General features: G+C 52.1%; 1 long non-coding RNA gene across 6 annotated transcripts in view; it reads right to left on the bottom strand.

Annotated features, from left to right (window-relative positions):
• Positions 1–19,499, bottom strand: part of LOC109455627 (uncharacterized) — a 212,263-nt gene that overhangs the window by 172,187 nt on the left and 20,577 nt on the right. For 4 of the 6 annotated variants that reach the window (XR_012494510.1, XR_012494509.1, XR_012494513.1 and 1 more), the window contains one exon: positions 19,089–19,199. This is a non-coding gene — a long non-coding RNA (uncharacterized LOC109455627). Of the gene's footprint in view, positions 1–6,537; positions 7,069–19,088; positions 19,200–19,499 lie in introns of those variants that run through there. The other 2 variants (XR_012494511.1, XR_002138688.2) reach the window with 2 other exon arrangements.

The following is a 19,499-nucleotide window of genomic DNA, read 5'->3' as shown; positions in this document are numbered from 1 at the left end:
ATCGTCGACAGTACACCTTCAACCTGAATAATTCTTGTCATTTAGGAGCATGTGACTCAACAACTACAGACAATCCCGGAGAAGCCAACCACCTGGCCGTGCCCCTCACCACCACCCCAATTTGGGCTTCCTGTCCCCCAGAGACATTCAGCTGGTTGGTGGACTTCCCTCCTCCTGGAATACCCCGTGCACACCATGGACCACCCCCGTGTGTGTGCCCCCGCAAGATGACAGCACTCTAATGAGTTTGTCTGTTCTTCCCTCCCAGGCCCTGAACTCTTGAAAGCAGGCCACTCCTGGCATACTCCCCAGGACCTCACAGGCTCTCGGCAGGTGACAGATGTTTGCTAAACATCCTGGAGATGTTTGCTAAAGGTTCTTTTCCTTCTGAGCTGTCAAAACAGCAGGCATTAAAAAGCCCCCCCGCGTCACATGCTGCCTTTGTTCCCTTGTAGGTTGTAAGCCCCATGTGGGCAGGAACCGCATCTGTCAGCCCGTACGTTGCTCCCAGTGCCTAGACCAGGGCTCTGGACCTGTTAGACACACAATAAATTCAACTGAATACGTGAACTAAAAATAATACTGATACAGAGATCCTGAGCATAAGCCAAAAAGTTCTATGAATCAAAACCTTCAAACATCCCTATATAGAGAACATTGGAAAAATTGTTTCTCCTCAATTGAAAAAGTGCTTTCTCCTAGGAGCTGCCTGCTGCTTCCTCTCCCACCCCCTCCCAGCCCAGCCCTTGCAAACACAGGGACAGCAGCCTTCAAGCCCTCTTCCCCCGTTGTTAGTGTCAGCTGCCATCGCCGTGAAACCAGTCCTTCTGGCATGCACTTACTGAACCCCAACTCACTTTCAAGACCCCCTAAAAAATGTGCATTACTGAAACAATAAATACTTTGAGCACTAGATGGATTCCTCAAGGTCAAATGCAAAGCTGAATCTTGGCAGCGTGACCCTCGTTCCCCATGCGTTCCACTTCCATCTCAGAGTGCATTCCTATAGGTCAAATACATGTGTCCTGTACAATCTGAAATCTCACGAAGAATTCGGCTGTGTGAGAGCACACACAGCCATGTGCATTTCATTTGCTCATATGGGCCTTATAAAAAAATCTCCATCAAATTCACAAACAACTCGTGACCTCTCTTATAAAATAAAAAAAAGTACTAATTAAAATATACAGAGGGGTAGTAGATGGGGGGAGGGGGGTTATCACTTTGTGAGGGATATAGATGATAAATCCCTAACTATTACATTGTTTTGTACACCTGAAACTAATAAAAGAAAAACCATACATCACATTGCCGTTTAAGTCGGCATGCTCACTGTTTCTGCGCAAAATGTTTCTGTTTCTTGAAACAGCTGCTGTTTATTAGAACTTAATAGAGGTCACACAGACTCACTGAGTCAAAATTGGACGGGATGGTAGATGTTATGTAACCCAACCCTCTATCTCTGCAGGAACCCCACGTGCAAGTGGCTAACTTTCATCATTTTCAGGACCTCTAGTATCTTAGGTCCATTAGTCATGTGCAGTCTATTCTGTTTCGAAAGGTCAGAGGCACATGAAGGCACTTGCAGGTTTTTCAAGCATGGGAGACTTTCCTGGTGGGGGAGGGGTGAGACCTGGACATCAGCGGTCAACTGCTGTCCTTGGCACCGGGTCCAGCCAGCAGGATGCCTCCTTACCTAGAGTAGGACATGTGTAAATTAGCCTCAGAAATGTTACTAGAGTGCGCTTTTAACCTGCTAAAGCGTGGTCTTTAGTCCATAACTTTCTGTGAATTATCTGAAAATACAGAATCATTCTTTAAACAAGTAACACTTAAAATACCTGTCCTACAATTAAAACTGACCAATGGGAAAAGATCTTGAAGGCTCCCGGAACCAGGGCCTTTTTTTCTTTTTTTAAAGGAAAAAAGAAGAAGTCCTATAATCCAAGTCCACAATCCCTTACATACAAGTCTAAAACTCCAAAAATCTCTGAAAACCAAAAGTTGTTTATAAACTTAGCACACTTCCCCAAAGTGAGGCTATTTATAGTCTCCATTCATCCCCCTTAAAGTTAATATTCGTATGTTCACTGTGAAAATATTCCTGCTTTTGATAAAGCCATGCCCCCAGGCTACAGAATTCCGAAACATGCATTCTCTACACTGGATTCCCTTTCTAAAATCTGAAAACAAAAATTCTAAATTCTGAAAAGCATCCAGTCCCAAAGGTTTTATGGTCCGGTGTCCTCAACGTCTGACGTCAGAAGGGATCTGGCATCTAATTAGGATAAAGAAACACCTAAACTATCGAGAATAAGAAGGGTGACATTGAGGATTAAAACTGAAAACCTGGCCTTGACCCCAAATTGCGTTTAACACACAACCAAACACAGCACCTGTTCACTGATGGTTGGCCCAAACCCAAATATGACGTTTGTGTTGAACCATAAATCTGATGTGGGTATTTTTGTTTTGCTTTGTTTCCCACTTTTTGCTCCCCAGAAGGACACTGGGTGAACCAATTGAAACTGAACCTGAGGCTACATGGTATTAAACTATTGAACTGGAACAAAATCCGAACATCAAAATAGTCTCCAAAAATAATGTGAACACAATCAGGGTTGCATCCAGTCTAAGTCGCTGGGTTAGAGACGCAATGAGAAGAAAGTCCACGATTTCAGGAGAGGAAAGGCGCAAAACACCCATCCACTTGTTAAAATTTTTCCTCAGGGAGAAAGAAGAATTTTCAAGTTCTCAAAACAGCTGGAAAATAATGCCGGACGTGCGTGGAAAGCCAGCGGTGCTCTATCCAGCTTGCGTTCGGCACGCCTGCTTTCCCTCCTGATTGTCCTACTGTTCCTTGCCAGGTAAGCCTAGGAGCAGATGCTCCAGGGGGAAGTTCAGTCTCCCAGCTGCAGATGAAGACTCTCAGGACAGCCCCTTCAGAACCACGGTAATCTCTCAACGCTAACACTTCTGATCTGGCTAATGTGATTAAGTGCTAAGAAATGCTACCTTGTTCAGAGATGGATTGTTAACACACTTTCACTGGGATCCAAATGCTAAATGTTCCTCTCTCAAATTCCTGCGCATTTTCATTTTCATTTCTTCCTGGACCGCCAGCGATTGCCAATTTCTTTGTTCCCCGAAAAGTTTTTAAAGTGGCACTGTTCCCTTCATTTTTATCTTGCTACTTTAATCACACGCTCTGGACCAGAGTGGAATCTGCCATCCTCTTCAAAGCGAGCCCTGTGGCCAGTTTCTCAGAAGGACCCAGCAGGAGCCCCACTCTCCCAAACCCCAGAAGGTTTGTGTCTTCAGCGCCAGAATGGCACTTTTTCAAAGCCACCCAGGACCTGCGGTGGTACAGGGCCACCTCCAGGGTGAGGGTCCCGTGCTGCATCGTGTGCAGGCCACCTGCCAGCAGCATTATTTGCAACAGCCCTAGTCAGGACATGACAGCATGTTTAGAATGTCGTGCTCTTCTCAGGAACCTGCTCCTTTGCGGGCAGATCAAGAACGTTAGAAGCAGCCTGAACTGTCTGGATTCTGGATTTGCTTTGGTTTCTTTTTCCTCCACTTTCTATTGCAGACTCACTGAGTCATACTCATTTTTTAAAGAATTTAAGATTCCATTTAATTTAAATCATTTTGTGGTATTTGAAAAAGCCCAGTGACAGGTCCTATGAGTTCAACAGAGAAGCACGCGGGCTTCTACTCCTTTGGTGAGCAGGCGCGTTTGTGCCTGTTTCTCTCCTTCCTGCCCAGTGAAATGTGATTCTGATTTATACATCAACATGCAAGTGACTGATGGATGGCCTACTTTCTCGGTGCCTGGTGCTGACAGAGCCCCAGATGTGTGTAAAGTGATACCTGCTCTCAAGGAGCTTCCATCGTTTTCTCCTCAACCAGAAACTTTCCCGAAGTCACACTACACTATGAGAAAGAGCACAGGGCAATGAAATACAGATGGTGGCACCCGGCCCTAGCGACTGCTAAGCGGTGGAGACGGTTTCCCCGAGTCCCAAGTGAGCCAGGTCCATGTGGGTCTGAGTGATGATGAGCTAGATGGAAGCTGGGGCTGAGAGGTGACCTCTGGACAGGTGGAGAAGAAGGTGCAAGGTGTTTGGTGAGGGACGTCTAGAGGCAGGAGAGAGAAAAGCTTGTAAGGAGTCAGTGAGGAAACCAACGCGCCGAGGCAGAGGGTTTTGCAGGCAGGACTGAGGTTGGATCTGGGGTCTTGGTGCCTGCTGTCCTCTCCCACCAGGCCACGATGGACCCTGGCACATCCAAGCAAAGGGACAAGAAAGGACAGAGAATGGCTGAGGGTGCAGTGTGCATGCAGAACAAGAGGTCAGAGGCCAAGGAGCTGACGCTGGCGACAGCAGGGCCAGGAGGGGCAATGAAATAAGAGCAAAGGGGGCAAATTTAAGAAAAATTTCTAAATAATTGACGACTAATACAAACTATTCGACAAGTAAGTATTTCGTTTCTGCAGGCTTGTTTTCAATTATCCCCTTATGGACTTAGTAAACAGCCCGTTTCCCCCCCATCACTGATGCTCCTTTCACCACCATCTAACTTATTACTCCTTATTTAGGAGCCTATCACCAATTGTCCTTTCCTATTATAAAATGAATCCAGAAACTGCCAGAGACAAACTTCTATTTAACAAAATGAGCATCTGTGATTAGGAGCAAAACCCTGACTGTTCTAAACCTGGCACTTTGCTTTGACAACCAAGTACCAACTTTTTAAAATACTTTATTCTTTTAAAACACCTGCTTTCTTTCCATACCAATTTCTAAGGGAAGAAGACATTAACTTTTATTGGCAAGAACAGAAGTTATTCTCTAAAAACAACAAAGGAAAAGCTATGCTCTGAAGAAGAGTTGCCTGTTACATTAAATAATACACAAGAAAATTAACCCAAAACCACAAATCAGAGGGCAATCCCTCTTTCCCACGTGAAGGCCACAGCCTAATAACCTCACCCTTCTGGAATTAGGCTGCTGGTGGTGGCCCCAGTTCTGGCCACACCGGCCACGGCCACCGCCAGCCTAGGATGGCTGCTTCCATTAGAACCGCCTGTCCTGTCTCCACCGCCTTTTTTCTCCCCCCCCCCCTTCGCTCAAGTCCAGTTATTCAGTGCGTTATAATTTGGCACTAAAATTCAATTAAGCTGAAACTTTGGTCATACGTGGTCTTTCTCTCAGCAAAGCACAATTTCTTTGACCCATTTCCCAAATGTTTGCGGATCGATTTTAAAGCGGACAGAGGGAAATGTTTATTTACATCCAGCTCACATTTCTAGAAACTGGCTGGAAGTTTTTAAAAATTCAAGTAAACAGTCAGGATGTAGTGTTACCGTACTGCAGTGCTTGAAGTTTTCATAGCATTTGTTAAAGAGAGACCTGCAAGGCTCTGCAGACATTAATTAATGTTCACTCCGGCCCTTGGGCCATTTTACCAATGGAAATTCCGATGAGAAAGGAAGGAATGAGGGGTTCAAGGCCACGCTGTTGTGAGTCAGCTGCGGAACCAGGATTGCAACCCCGCGGTTCCCAATGAGCCAGCGAAAGTCTGTCGAAGTATTGAGCACCCCTATTGAGGACTGTGGGAGTTTTGGCGGCTTAATGGGATTGTGTTCGGTGCTCAGACTCTCCTTTAAAAGATTCCATGGCACCAACGAAACTCCAATAAAAGGGCCTCTCTAATTGCTTTCTGACTTTCTATGAAACTTTCTAAGCTATACTGACATCCTCGAATACAACTATGGAATTAAAGAAAGGCGAGACAAAGTGGGTGTGCAGAGAGAAAGCGGTTCTCAGCGAAGCGTGTGTGAGGTGGGGGGTCACTGGGGAGGGAGATGGGCGGGTGTGAAGACTGTGCCGCCGGGGAAAGAAAAATATGAGTGTTCTCCTTTGTGTGCGGACAAACGGCCGAGCGCGGGAGGTCGGGGCCCGGGTCACGCGGCTCCGGCTGCAGCTGCAGCCCTGGGGCGGGGGTCCCCGGCGGCCCCCGGGAGCCAAGGCCAGCGGCGGCCTCAGCATTCCGGCGACGCGGGCAGCCCCTGTCCTCGCACGACCCGAGCCGGTCTAGAGCGCGCCCTGCTCCGACCCTGGGGCGCCCCGCGCGGGGCGAGGGGAACGCGAGGCGAGGGGAGCGCGGTCCCGGCGCCCGAGCCAGGTAAGCCCGGCGGGAACCGGCGCATAGGTGACCTCTCCTCGCTTGACAGGCGCCCGGGCCGGCTTTCCGCCGCGCTGGGCTGCCCCGGATACCCCCGGGCCCGTGTTCCCCATGCGCGTAGGGCCCGACGCCCCAGCTAGGACCCCTGGGAGCCCCATCACTGCGGCGCCCGTCCTGGGCCTGGGCCCGAGCCTGGGGCCGGTTGGCCTCACTCCGGCCCCAGAGGACAGGGCCCGACTCAGGCTGTCTGACCCTTTCGGCAGCCGAGGAGAGCACAGGTAACCTGCTCAGGCCGCCCGTGGCGGGGGTTACCCTCCCTTCCATCCACTCGGTGGACAGTGGCCTTACCAAGGTCCTGGCCAGGCTCTCGGCGTCGGCGGGTCAGGCGGCGCGTCCCCCAGACCCTTTGCTAGCCCCCAGCGCACCCTCGAGTGCGCCCCGTGCGCACGCGCGGACCAGCGGACCTGCGGGCGGGATGGGGCCTGGCCTACTCCAAGCGTGGGGGCCTCGCACGCTGCCCTAAGTGCCACCTGGTCACCCGAGGGCGATAGCACATTGGGGGGTGGAGGGGGCACAGGGATGGCGGCATCGGCAAGGCCCAGGCGCCGGCCATCAAAGGCCGGGGATGGCGGCCCGCCGCGTTGCCCATGGCCAGGCCCAGGGCATGAAAGGATCTTTATCCTCGGGTGACACGGGGGCGGTTTCCTCCGGCCTCCCCCTCCCTCGGCCCTAATTGGGGCCGACTGCTAATGTGATTATTACAGGCCAGTTAAATGTTTCTGGGGCAGATGGTGGGAAGAGGCCGAGACCCCTGCCCCCTCCCCGGGTCACACCAGGACCGTGGACAGGGGTCGGTGGCGGTGCCAACCCCAGGACGGCCTGGCCTGGCGCCTGCCGACCGTTCACCCCGAGGCGGGGAGGCCGAGGGCGGGCGGGAGGGCTCCTGGGGCTTTATGTAAGCCGGTGGGCTTTGGGCCCGGCCGGATTTGGGGATTCTTTTCGCACAGTTTCCATTTTCTGGACTTTGGAACAGTGCCCTCGGCCCTGGGGGCCCTCCCTCTCTGGTGCCCGGCGCCTGCGGGGCCCAGCCTAGAGGCATTCCGGGGGAGCAGGGTGTTGGGGGTATGACCCTATGACGGGGTCGGAGTAGGTCAGGTTGGGGGCTCTCCACGGAGGACAGTGACTCAGGATGGTAGTGCCAGGGTGGAGTGCAGACACCAGGCAGAACCCTCCGACCCGCAGGGCCCCCAGGCCTCCGGGACGGCCAGTTCCCACGTTGGCGGCTGCGTGGGTGGTCTCGCCCTTCCAGAAGGGCTGCTTGTAGGGGCTTGGGGTCTGGGAGTGAGTGTCTGCACTGCACTGCCCACCGCGCCCGCTTCCGATGGCGCCCTGGGGCTCGTGCCCTGCGCGCAGAGGCCTTGAGGACCTCTCCCCAAGCCTGCCCGACCTATCGGAATCTGTGCGGCCCCCTAACAGCTCTGCTGGGCCCGCGCGGGGAAGGCCGCGCCAGTGCCTGGAGCAAGGAGGTCGGAGGTCCGAGCCCTGTCTGCCCCGTAGCCGGGACGTGCGTTTGCGGGGATAATTGCTCCGGCGTCTCTTTGGGGCCAAGAGCGCGGCCCAGCTGAGTCCCCGCGCCTCGAAGTTGCAAACCTGGAACCAGTTAGAATGGGGGAGGCCCATGAATGCCAAATGGAAGCCAGGCGCAGCAGTGAGCCCAAGATGTCTGTCGGGTGGCGCGGGCCGTGCGCTCACGCGGCAGCGGCGTGGGATGCGCGGGGAAGGTGGAGCAGGTGGGACGCGCGGCCCGGCGGGGTCTTTCCACGGCCTCTCCGCGCTGCAGAAAAGGAAAACGCTAGCACACCGCAGGCCGCCTGGGCCCAGGAGCTGCGGCCGGATCCGAGCCTCAGGCGGCTCCCTGCCACCGAACTGCCCTCGGAGGACTGACCGGCCGGAGGGTCCCCGCGGTGCCAGGAGCGATACTGGCCATTCCAAGCACAGCACTGTTTTAAAAACTAATGCTACCCAAGCAAGCGTGCTTCCGTGGAAATTTTACATATCGCTTCTTCACTTTTTTCAAATACTTTCTAAAATACTCCGCAGAACTTGTTCACATCTAACAAATGTCAGACTGAACAGATCAGAAGATATGGAATGAAAAGAATGACAATTTAAGTGGAGTGAAAGCAGACGGTATTTTTTAATAATATTTTTGTCAAAATGTATTGTGGATCTAAAATTTGGTCATGTTCAAAGTACAATTTTTTTATATTTGAAATACACATTTTGTATATTTTTCAAGCAAAAAATGATTTCTAAAAAATTTAAGAGCAAACGCCAAAAGCCAAGAAAAACCTGGAGAGAAAATGGGCGGTGAGGAACCAAAGCCTGTCTTTCTCCTGCTGTACTCTTTTTTTCTCTTCCTCCCCAATAGCCTGAAAGACAATACAATGAAAATAAAATAATTTCACATTAAACTAACACATAGATGTAATTGATTTCTTTCTAGATGGGTCTAAGGGATCTGGCTGTTTTAGTGTGCTCAGAAAATGCTAGATTCAAGGTGATTCTCTTTCCTTCAGCAGCTCAGAGAATTGTAGGGAAAAGTAAAGAGCTATGGCCTCATGGTTTTTTGTAATCTGCTTATTGAACCGAGATAAAATTAGAATCGCCTTCCACTTGAGATAAAAGTTGCACAGGAAAAAGTCGCCAATTTTTTTAACCTAAGGAGTATCTGTTTCTGTTTTGTATAAAACAGTAATATTTAACTAAAATGTAACAAACTGAATGACCTTGAATTTGTTTTATCTACAATTTCCCTAACATCAGTAACCCCAATGGTTGTGTAAAAAAAAAAAAAAATCAGTTTTAACCTAATCCTCCATTTGTTCTGAGGTGGCTTTTCCAGTGATCTTGTGTCAATAAGCGAGTAGTACAGAGTAAAACAAATAATTTGTGTGTTCCTGGTAAATAATTTTCTCAGTCTCAAAAAATCAAAATTACATTGACTGCTGCTTTTTAGGAATAACCTTTAAACTGGACAGGAAAGGGGGAAATACGTTTTTGTTGACATTTGGAAACCCTGGAGGAGAGTTGAGGTGCAATTAGTTCCACTATATTAGGGGAAATGCTGCTCGACAGGAAGTGGTTATTGAATGCCAGGCTGCAATGTTTATTTATATGCACGCAGACAGAGTTCTAACCCCATCCTGTACAATTATGGCATGTGTGGTGATGTAATGAATGAAGCCAGGCAGGTTGGTTGTGCAGTGGGAGTACAGGTGCCGGGGCAAGCAGACAGGACCCACTCCCAGCCTGCTACACCATGTCACGTTTTGGTCCCACCTGGAGGACCCTCCTCCATTTTGTTTCCTCTCCTTTAAAAACTCTCCATCACCCACCCAGCAGCATTGTTGCGGTCCCTTGGCCGTATTCACACACACACACACAGAAGTGACTGAAATGTGGACCAAAACTTGGGATCGGAGGAGTCCTTGTCACATCCAGAGTCCACAGTCTGAAGAGCAAGCCGACCATGGCACATCTCTGTTTGTGTCCTACAACGGCCAGGCGGCAGAGCGGCCAGCCTCCGTCCTGGTTACAGACGCAGTCGCATTTATGTGTGTGCGAGTGTGTTCAGGATTTTTGTTTTTGTTTTTGTTTTGTTCTATTTTTCTGGGGAAATAAAGGTCCCTTTTGCAGCCCCTGGGCCAGCCAGCATGGCAAATGGGAAAGCCGGGGAGGGGGTGGGGACAGGATGCAGAAGGAGAATGTGGCTGGCGTTGGAATGCTGGTTTGCTTTGTGCTTCTTTATTACAACTGAAGGTTTCTGGGCACCTAGAGCTGCCCAAACCAGAGGCCCATTCCTAGGAAAAGAACGAACACCTAGCTGCCTCAGAGAGGCCCCGAGTTGTGTCTGAGATCTTTCCACCGAGATCAGCACCCCCAACACCCTCCAAGAAACAAAACAGTTCTGAACATCCAGAATGTTCAACCATATTTAGAAAACTAGCAGCTGGCCTCCAGCCTTGGAGACTTTAAGTCTAGGTGGCAATAATAAACAAAAGAAGTGACAGTAAATGCCAAAGGAGGGGAGAGGGAGAAGAAAGCCATGCAAAGCTAAGGAGGCCACATCTGAAATGTATGTGCTGGGGTTTGCGCCCCACCATAGGGTCTCCCAGCGTAAGCCTGGGCTTTCTGTGGTTGGAACAGAACCATTCGGAGAAAGCCTAACACATATGTGGCTCCAGCCTCACACTCCGACCAGAGTGAGTTACCTGATTGAAACACGAATCTGATCACCCGAAAGCCTTCCTTCAGGTGCCCACTGTGGGCAGGAGGGAGCTCAGACTCCTTTCCGAGCAGGCCACCCAGCCTGGCCTGGCATTTCTGGGCCCCTGCTCTCCCATCTCCCTGACATCCTTTTGCTCCCCAGGACACTGACCTCTGTTGCCAACAATGGCCAGGGGTAAGACAGGCTGTCACTCTGCTTGTTCCCTGTGACCACATAGGGTTCGGCACCCCTAAGAGCAGGCTAGTCTGGTGGAGCAGCTTTGGGGCATTGCTTGAGGATGAGGGGGCACCCTGGCCCACACAAGGAGAGAAGGAGGACAGCATTCTTCTCAGGCCCAGGGCCAGGGCCTTGGGACTCCCCATTCAGGCTGCCCCCATGCTTCAGTCAAACATCCACACCCCAAGTTCTTGGACCCCACACAGTGGCACCACCACCTTGCTGAGCCAGCTGCCTTGTCATGCGGGTAGGGGCACTCGCGGAAATCTTCCAGCACGTCCTGGCTCCTGTCCTGTGCCCAGCACTGGCGTTCTTGTTCCGAGAACAAAGGCCCGGAGGCCTTGCAGAAGAGAGAAAAGCTGAAAGCAGTGGCTTTCAAAGCCTGCTCACTGGGACCAGGGTAAGCAATACATGGTACCAGCATCACGGCTGCATGTAAAATACAAGTAGTGGACTGTTTACACGTATGGGATGGGAACAATGTCTTCACAAAAGAATACTTGCCTCACTGGGCATCATGAACTCTGACGCTCCCCCTCCTATTTCTTTTCTTCCTGGTGATGGCTGCCACCAGCTGAAATGATCCCATGACCCTAGTGGGTCACAGTTTACCGACCAGTGTTTTCAGAGCTGAGGGTGTGTGGGGTGAGGAGCTCAGGGCTCAGGCTGGGGCACCCACAACCACCCCCACACCGCCCACCCCCACTACTTCTGCTTGGCCCCATTCCAGCCCTGGAATCAGACCATCCCACTGGGATTCTGGCCACCACTTCCTGGCACCATGACACCCAGGAAGTCACCTCCCCTACTAAGCTTCTTCCTCTTAGAGTGGGGATGACAACGCCCACCTTCTGGGGTCACGGTGAGGATCAAATGAGACCGTGCATGACATGAGGGCGTGACAAAGTGCCCACACACTTTGGTGCCTCCCTGCCACACCCTGGTCCTGCCGAGGATGCCTCTCCCGTGATCAGCTTCCTCCCTCTGCCAGTTTAGCTCCAGGCCCCTCTTCGGACCACTCCACCTCAGTTCCCACTGCAGATTTCAGGGCTCAAGGGTCTGTGTGGTCCAGCTCGAGCCCCAACTGAGTCCTTCTGACCTGATGGAACAAGGCACTCCCTCAGACACCAGCTTCTATGGACGACTGGCTGTTTGCCAATGCTGGGCACCAACCCTACGACAGCACACTGATGGGTGTGGGTGCTGCTTTTCTCCAGGGGCTGCAAACCAAGTATTTGGGGCCCAGAGAAGTACAGTCACATGACTGGAGGTAGCACAGTTAGCAAATGGCAGAGCCAGGCTTAGTCTGGCTCTCCTGGCCTTGGAAGACCATCACACTGCTGATAAGCAGCCCCTGAGGTCCATGCCAAGTGTTCTCTCTGGGGCCAGGCACAGAGGACCTGTCCACCTGGAAGTGGGTCCACAAACTTGGGTTTCTGGCTCCCATGACCTGAAGCAGGAGCAAGGCTAAGTGCCGGCATCTGCCACCATCTTAAAGGCCTGAGGTCATCTAGGCCACTCCCATTGTTTTACAGATGGGAAAACTGGGGGCTCTGAGAAAGCCACAGAGCTAGTCAGGGGCACAGCAAGACACCTGCCACATGAGGCTCCGCTGTCCCCGTGGAAACCTGGCCCTTGTTAGAGCTTGAAGTAGCCTTTCTGCACCAGGCTGCCAGGATACCTGTGGTCACCAATGGCAACGTCACCCTCTCACCAGTCTTGCTAGTTACAGAACAGCCACCATGAGCTCAAGTGCACACTGGATTTGGAGCCGAGACGAGACAAGTGAGGCCGTCGTTTGGGGGCCAGTTCTGCGGGAGGCATTTCTGTCCCAGGTGGTCTTGGGGCTCTGTCCTGGACTCAGGATGGTTCTGTGAGTGTTTTTGATCTCGGTTGTCAAACAACTGTGGCGAAGAAATCACTGGTGCCTTTTCCAGCTTTCAACTCAGAGCACAGGGTGTGCCCTAGAGGGAAGAGGAGGGGAGGTGTTGGACCCCAAGTGACACCTGGAATAGGGTGGTCCTTCTTGGCCTTAATTTGACCACCCATAAAATGAGGAACTGGACTAGAAGTTATTCAGGGGTCTTCTACCTCCCACTTTCTGGAAATCATGGAAAACAGAGCTGACTTCCATGACAAGCCCCAAGAGGCTCCACCAGGACTGGGGTCATTTCTGAAGTCCTGATCTTCTCTTCAGTTCCCTTCCTAGGGACCCAATATTCTCTCTTGGGGGGTGAGGTTTTTAAATGTCATGACTATGTTTTTCCTTTTAATGCAGAAAAACACAATAAAGGAACTAAAGCCTTATTACCCTTATCCAGATAACCCCTGTCAACAGTCTCTAAAATAAAATAATAGATGTTCCTGGGGAGAGAATGCAGAGGACACAGGAAGGTAAAAATGAAAACTGAAAGTGTCCAGCCCCTCCCTGCCCCCCGGAGCCCAAAGTATTCTCTCCAGCAGCAGAATGGCCAGGGGCACAGGCCCACGTCCTGCACCTCCACTCACTACCTGTGACCTGCACAGTTCTTTTCACCTTCTCCAGGCCCTCAGTTTCTCCATCTGCCAAGTGAGTGGAATGGTAATACCCACGGCCTCCTAAGGACTCTGTGAGCTAACGGCATACGCGAACCTGGGAGAGAGCTCAGTGCTGGGTAACCAGAGCTCCTGAGTTCACGGCTGGTATAGCTATCACTAGCCTTTCGGGGAGTCTTCCAGACGATATACCACCATCTATTTCTCTATCTTTCTTTAACTCAAAAATGGATCATACTCTCTTTGGCATCTTGCTTTTGTCACCTTGCCCAGTTGAGAGATCCGTCCTTCCCAACACAAGCAGCAGACACACTCTGCACCTCACTCTTTCTTAGGAGACTTGAGACCCACGCGTCTAGTTCTTTAACTGTGACCAACACCAGGAAGTTACGTTCCTAAAAACATCCATTCTGGCCCAAACTGTGTACGCATTTTCAGTTTGGCTGGATTTGCACTTCCACTGAGGAAGAGGAACTCCCCGTTTCCACCCATGCCTGGCAGTCCTGGTGTCACCACGGCCTGGGTGGTTTCCAGTCTGAGCCTAGGTGTCCACACAGAGACAGCCTCATGAGTCAGTGCAGGCCACAGAGGCCATAGTGATGTGGCAGAGACATGAGCTGGGGCCTGGGCTCCAGGGCTCAGGGAGGGCTCGGGGCCCTTGGGGGGATGGGCCAGAGCTGCAGGCTGCTGCCAGGTCCAAGGGCCGATCAGGCCCCGCCCTGTACTCATTTCCAGGATGTTTTATAGAATGAAGTTCTTGCCTTTGGGCTGCGGCAGCTGACTGGGTCATTATCAACCAACTTTAGGCCTTTCCTGAGGCAACCCTCTGCAGGCTAGGGCTGGCTAGGATGCCCACCGTGGAGCCCTCTGGGACAGCCTGAGGGGATGGCCCATGATGTGACCTCCTCAGCAGGTCCGCCCTGACCTTGGAGAGCCGGTGACTTGTGGAAACAGCCAGGTGCCTTTCTGAGCCAAGCCCAGTGGGGATGCTGCAGGGGCCAACCCAGGTCACCCATCCCAGTGACCACAGAACAATGACGCCCATCTGCCCCATTACCATTACTGGCTTAGAGAAAGTTCCAGAAGAGAGGCTGCAAACTTGTTCCAGTGACAGGGATGTCACTGGATAAGGAGGCAGCCTCAAAAGTGACAAGGGGACTCACTGGGGGAGACTGAAGTTTAGACCTTGTTTAAAATATTCGCATGCAGGGACCAACCAGCTGCCAAAAACGCGGTGGACAACAACCGCCAAGCTCGGCCCACGTCTGCAGCTTTGCAAATCCTGCTCCCTCTGCCCGACCTGCCAATCCTGCCCCGCCTGGCGCTCCGTGGCCTCTCGCTCCCTCCTCTGGCCCACTGAGCCACCAATGAACTGTGTGGCCACTTGTTGTCTGCTTGTCCATCCTTGCATCTCAACACTCAGATTATGAGCTTTGAGAGATCAAAGGTCATGTCCTTCCACATCTGTGCCTGCGTTGCGCAAAGCAGTGGGTGGCACATGGCAGGGACTTATAATTCTGGGACGGAGGAAGAGAGGAGTGTGGAAAAGTCCCTGGAGGAGGGCGTCCGAGGACCTGGCGCTGGGTCCTGGGCAGCCACAGGAACTGGGACCTTGCATCTCCATGTCCTAATCTGCAAAAGCGAGTGCTGGAACGACAGGTAGCAAGCGTCCCTCTCAATTCTGCTATTTGTGCATTTTCTCATGACGGGCGCTGGACGGGGGGAGGGAAGGTTGCGAAAGCCCCTGGCTGGGTGCTTGCCGCCCCCCAAGATGGTTCCCAGACGCCACACTGTCCCAAGGAAGGCAGCAGAGATGGATAGGAGGGCATGAGAGGACACGCTCTCGCTGACCATCCAGCCCAGCAAAGCTAGAAACTGTCAAAAAGTAAAAATTCCATTTGTAAACAAGATCGAATTATTTGATTGTGAAACCAGGGTCCATGGAATTTGAAACAATTTAATATGAAACAATATCATTTGAAATGCTGGCCAGCCAAGGACCTGGGGCAGAGGGCTGTAGCCTCCTGTGGCCAGACATGTGGAACCCAGCCTCAGGGAACAATACCAAGTCACCCTTCAACAAGGGTGGTGCAGAGTCAGTTGCGTGGCCACCCCTGGCCGGGCACAAGGCAGCCAGACCATGGCTCCTGATCCCCTGGAACTCACAGTCTCAATAGGCAAGCCAGACACAGACAATTAAAAAAACAGGAGAGGACCGTTAGGTGGCATATAGTCCAAGTTCAAAAGGAGGCTCCGATGGAACTAGGGGGATGCACTGTGGGCCCCAGAGGACATTGTCAGTGGGCTTGCAGTTTCCGTACTGAGATAACAAACTGAGGGCCAAGTGCAGCCAAGAGGGCAGGCAGCGCCCTAAGAGGAAGGGGTGGCAGAAGAGGAATATTCAGAATAGAAATGGTGATCATTTTGTACAAGCAAGTCACTCCCAAGCCTCAGTTTTGTCATCTGCAGAATGGGAATCATCTCAGTCCCTACTCCCCAGCTGGAGCGAGGGTCAGAAATCATTCACAGGCACCCCCTGGAAGCCCACGTCACCAGTAGACAGAGGCACTCCAGGTGGAACTGTGATGCAAGTGGCATGGTCAGCAGACACCTGCAGGGGGCAGCTGGGGAAGGTGTCCCGGAGGCTCTGCAGGGGATCTGTCCTGGCTGGCTGGGATCCGGCCAGGCAGGCACCTGCTGGTGCTTTTCGAAAGGATGGAGGAGGCAGGGCCCAGCAGACCCCAGCACAGCAGCACTGAGCTTCCATGTCTGCTGCCACAACATAAACACGATTGGGAATATTTCAGGACTGGAAGAGCAAGAAAAACAAACCCAGGGATCCCAGACAGAGTGCGCAAAGGCTAACTTTCATGTCACATCCAGAAACCACATGTTCATCAAGCCACCTGCGGACTTGCAGCTCAGTGGGGAGGTGCAGTGCTATTGTGTTTAGAAAACCAAGCTAGCTGTGCAGCTGTGTGGGGAGGTCCGGTCACCACCTCCCTCCATCGTCCCAAACATGGCTTGGCCACAGAGCAACCCTTGAGGCTGCCTGGGATTTCTGGGGGGGAGGGGGGGTGGAGAGGGGAGGAGAGGAGTGGGACTTTCGCATCCCTGTGGTGCCACCCTGGGCACCTCCCATCACCTCTCCACGCCCAGTGGGGTCTGAAAAATGCCAATGAGTGGCAGACCTAGAACTCAAACCAAGCCCCTGACTCCCCAGCCTCTCTCTCTGCCGGCTGCCCCCAGATGAGCTCACCTTGGCTGGCCACATGGAGGGCGTGAAGACAGGCCAACCCAGTGGCCCACCCTACATATGCAAACCAGCTAACTAGGCTCGGGAGGGCTCCAGGTCCCTGCTCCCCTTTGAGACAGCAACGTTGAGCAGTGTTATTTTTATTCCTCCCTAAACCTTGCCAGATTACATCGTCAAGGCCAACACTGGAGATATTTCCTTGGTTTCGCAACTCACACGGTGACTAACACATGTTACATTTTGAAAACCTCTCTTGGTAAAAATTTAAGCTGAATTGTAAATACATAAAAGTCTCCATGTTAGTGGGGGTGCATGATTTCTCGGTGGCTGTTTTGTAATCCCAAGATTCCTAAAGGATGTGGAAGTCTATAAAAATGGATAACCCACTGATCTGCCCTTTGAAACCGTCACTGTGAGCAGCAGCCCTTCCATGTGTCCATCGTTATAAAAGTCACAAAACCCCTGCACGTGCCCTGCCTTGGGGGGGGCGGGTGTGCTGGGACACTTCAGCCGGCCCGGTGGTCAGAGCGGAGAGTGCAGAAGTCCACTGAGGATAAAGGCTTCCCTGTGTGGGCATGAGCACACGTGCCCGCCCAGCAGCCTTCCAGGTGCTGGACGTACCGGCCCTCATTGCAGCACCACTGGTTCCAGGGACAAAGCTGAGGCAGTGGTGTCAAAGCTCACTCAGGGACAAGGGATGGAGCAGGACTCGATCCCAGGCCTCGTGCCGCTCCGCAGCATGGGACACCCACAGCTGTGCCCATCGTGCCCACCCATGTCCCATACCATCCACTCTGCACCTGCCTCAGCTGAATGCACCAGGGGCAGATGATACAACGGCTGGACACTGGGGGTCTCGGTTTGAGCACCTGAGCTAAGAAAAAGAAAAGGATGGACAGCTGGCAGCAAGCCACCACGATGGCCCTGTGCATGCCAGAAGTACAGGGGCACGTTGGAGCTGGCGTGGGAAGGTGACAGGGAGAGGAAGGAGACAGGAGAAAAGCCGAGAGTGGTGGGGGAGAGGCCATCAGCTGTGAGAGGGACCACGTAAGGAGTAGAGTGTCAAGCGCCCAGAGGGCGGGCAGCACCCGTGTGTCTGCAGCAGCCCCCGTCCCCCACCCCCCGCCTGCCAGCCCCTCCATCACGTCCTCTATTTATTGCCATAGTGGATAACACTTATCAGCCTGTCCTTATCCGGGTTTGGTTTCATCTGCCCGATCAACGTCGCTCTCCACACTGGACGTGCATTTAGTGGCCTAGCAGGCTGGCTCCTACCACATCGGCTGAGCCCGGCCCAGCATCTGGGCACAGCAAGCATGGGACTATTTGTTGAGTTTACACATGCCTGAAAGAATGAGGGAGTCAGCCCATTCCACTCGCCTGCTGTGGGTCATTTGAGTGGGTTTTACCATCACAAGAAGCCCCATCAGATGCCAGGGCTCCTTCTGCTGACAGGTGGCCTGGGAGTGGGGAAGCCCTTCCCTAATCAGCAGAGCTCACCTGAGCCGTGCAGGAGACAGGAAGTGCTCATGCAACTTGAGACACGTTTATGATCCAACAAACTCTGGGACAACACTGATTTTTCTTCCAAGTTCAGGGCCTGTCCGGGTTCCTCTCAGCTGCCCACCAACCACTGCCATGCTGAGCTGCCTGACAAGCCCAGAGATTCAGGCCATCAAGGTGCAAGTCTCCTGGATGCCACAGGTCCCCCCAAGGCCACCCTTGCCCACATTCCAGGGACGTAGACATTACTCCTCCACAGCTGCTGGCGTGTGCTGACAGATGGGTCCATCCAGACAGCAAACATGGACAGGGCGCTTCAGGAAGGGAGTTCATGGCTGCGGAGGAAGGGGTGTCCACTCAGTTCAAGAAGCAGTACCTGCTACTTCTCTGTCATACCTCCCTGGGCACGACACAGGCCAGGCTCTCAAGACACACACATTGGTGTGTGTGTGTGTGGGGGGGGGGTCAAAGGGACGCAAGACAGACCCAGAGATAAGCACAATATAGTCATAAGTACAAAAATAAAAGTATGTCCAGGGCCCACAAGGGAAGGATCAGCTCTAAATGGGGGTCGGCAAGGGCTTCCCAAAGAAAGGAAATTTCCATCAACTCACTATTTTAATTCGGCCTCTGCAGAATGCCTGTTATATTAGAACTGACTGGGCCTTAATAGAATTACTCAGCTTTCGGTCTAGGTCACACAGGGAAGTACTTTAAAGTTATCCTTTCTTCTTTATTATAGCAACAGCTTACAATACTTGAAAAGACATTTTCCTTAATTTAATTACCAAGTGAGCTAACTGCATTTGCTGGAGATAATTAAGAATCTTTATAAATATAAAACAATTATCCCATCAAAACACAGTGCTCGATGTTATTATTCAAGCAAGCTTTTCAATCAGAACCTCCCTTCTTCCAATCAATTCCGAAGCCCCCATGCCTGCCTTGCTGAGCTCCCCAGGCAGAGCCACTTGTGTCCGGCTTCTCATGCCCACATTGCTCCATCCCGCCAGCTTCTCAGCTCAATGCCAACGCCTGCCCATGCCCGCCCCAGCCCTGGACCAGGAGCTGCCCAAGGTCAGGGCAACCCTCACTCACCTCTTGGGTCCTAGCCCTGGCCCAGAGCAGGTATCAGAAATGGTGTGACACAGGGCAGACCGGACTGGGCAGATGAGACAAGAAACCCAGTGCAGTGTCCTGGCATGGATTCTGCAACAGACAGAGGACATTAGTGGGAAAACTGGTGAAATCCAAATAAAGTCTGGGGTCAAGCGAATAATGATGGACCAATGTCAGTTACTCATTGTTGGCAAATGTCACCTATTATTGCACGATGTTAGCAAAGGGAAACTGGGTGAAGGGTGTGGAACCCTCTGGACTACCCTTGCAACTTCTCCATAAATCTGAAATTATTCTAAAAGTCTGAGTTTACAAGAACAAAAACAAAAACATCAATGTGACTGAACGTGCACACGAGATGGCAGAATCTCACTACTGCTCAGTAATCCC

Source organism: Rhinolophus sinicus, linkage group LG03 (assembly GCF_036562045.2).
Source record: "Rhinolophus sinicus isolate RSC01 linkage group LG03, ASM3656204v1, whole genome shotgun sequence".
Classification (NCBI taxonomy): domain Eukaryota; kingdom Metazoa; phylum Chordata; class Mammalia; order Chiroptera; family Rhinolophidae; genus Rhinolophus; species Rhinolophus sinicus.
The sequence above is the reverse complement of the archived record's forward strand: the minus strand, read 5'-3'. Positions and strand labels throughout refer to the sequence as shown.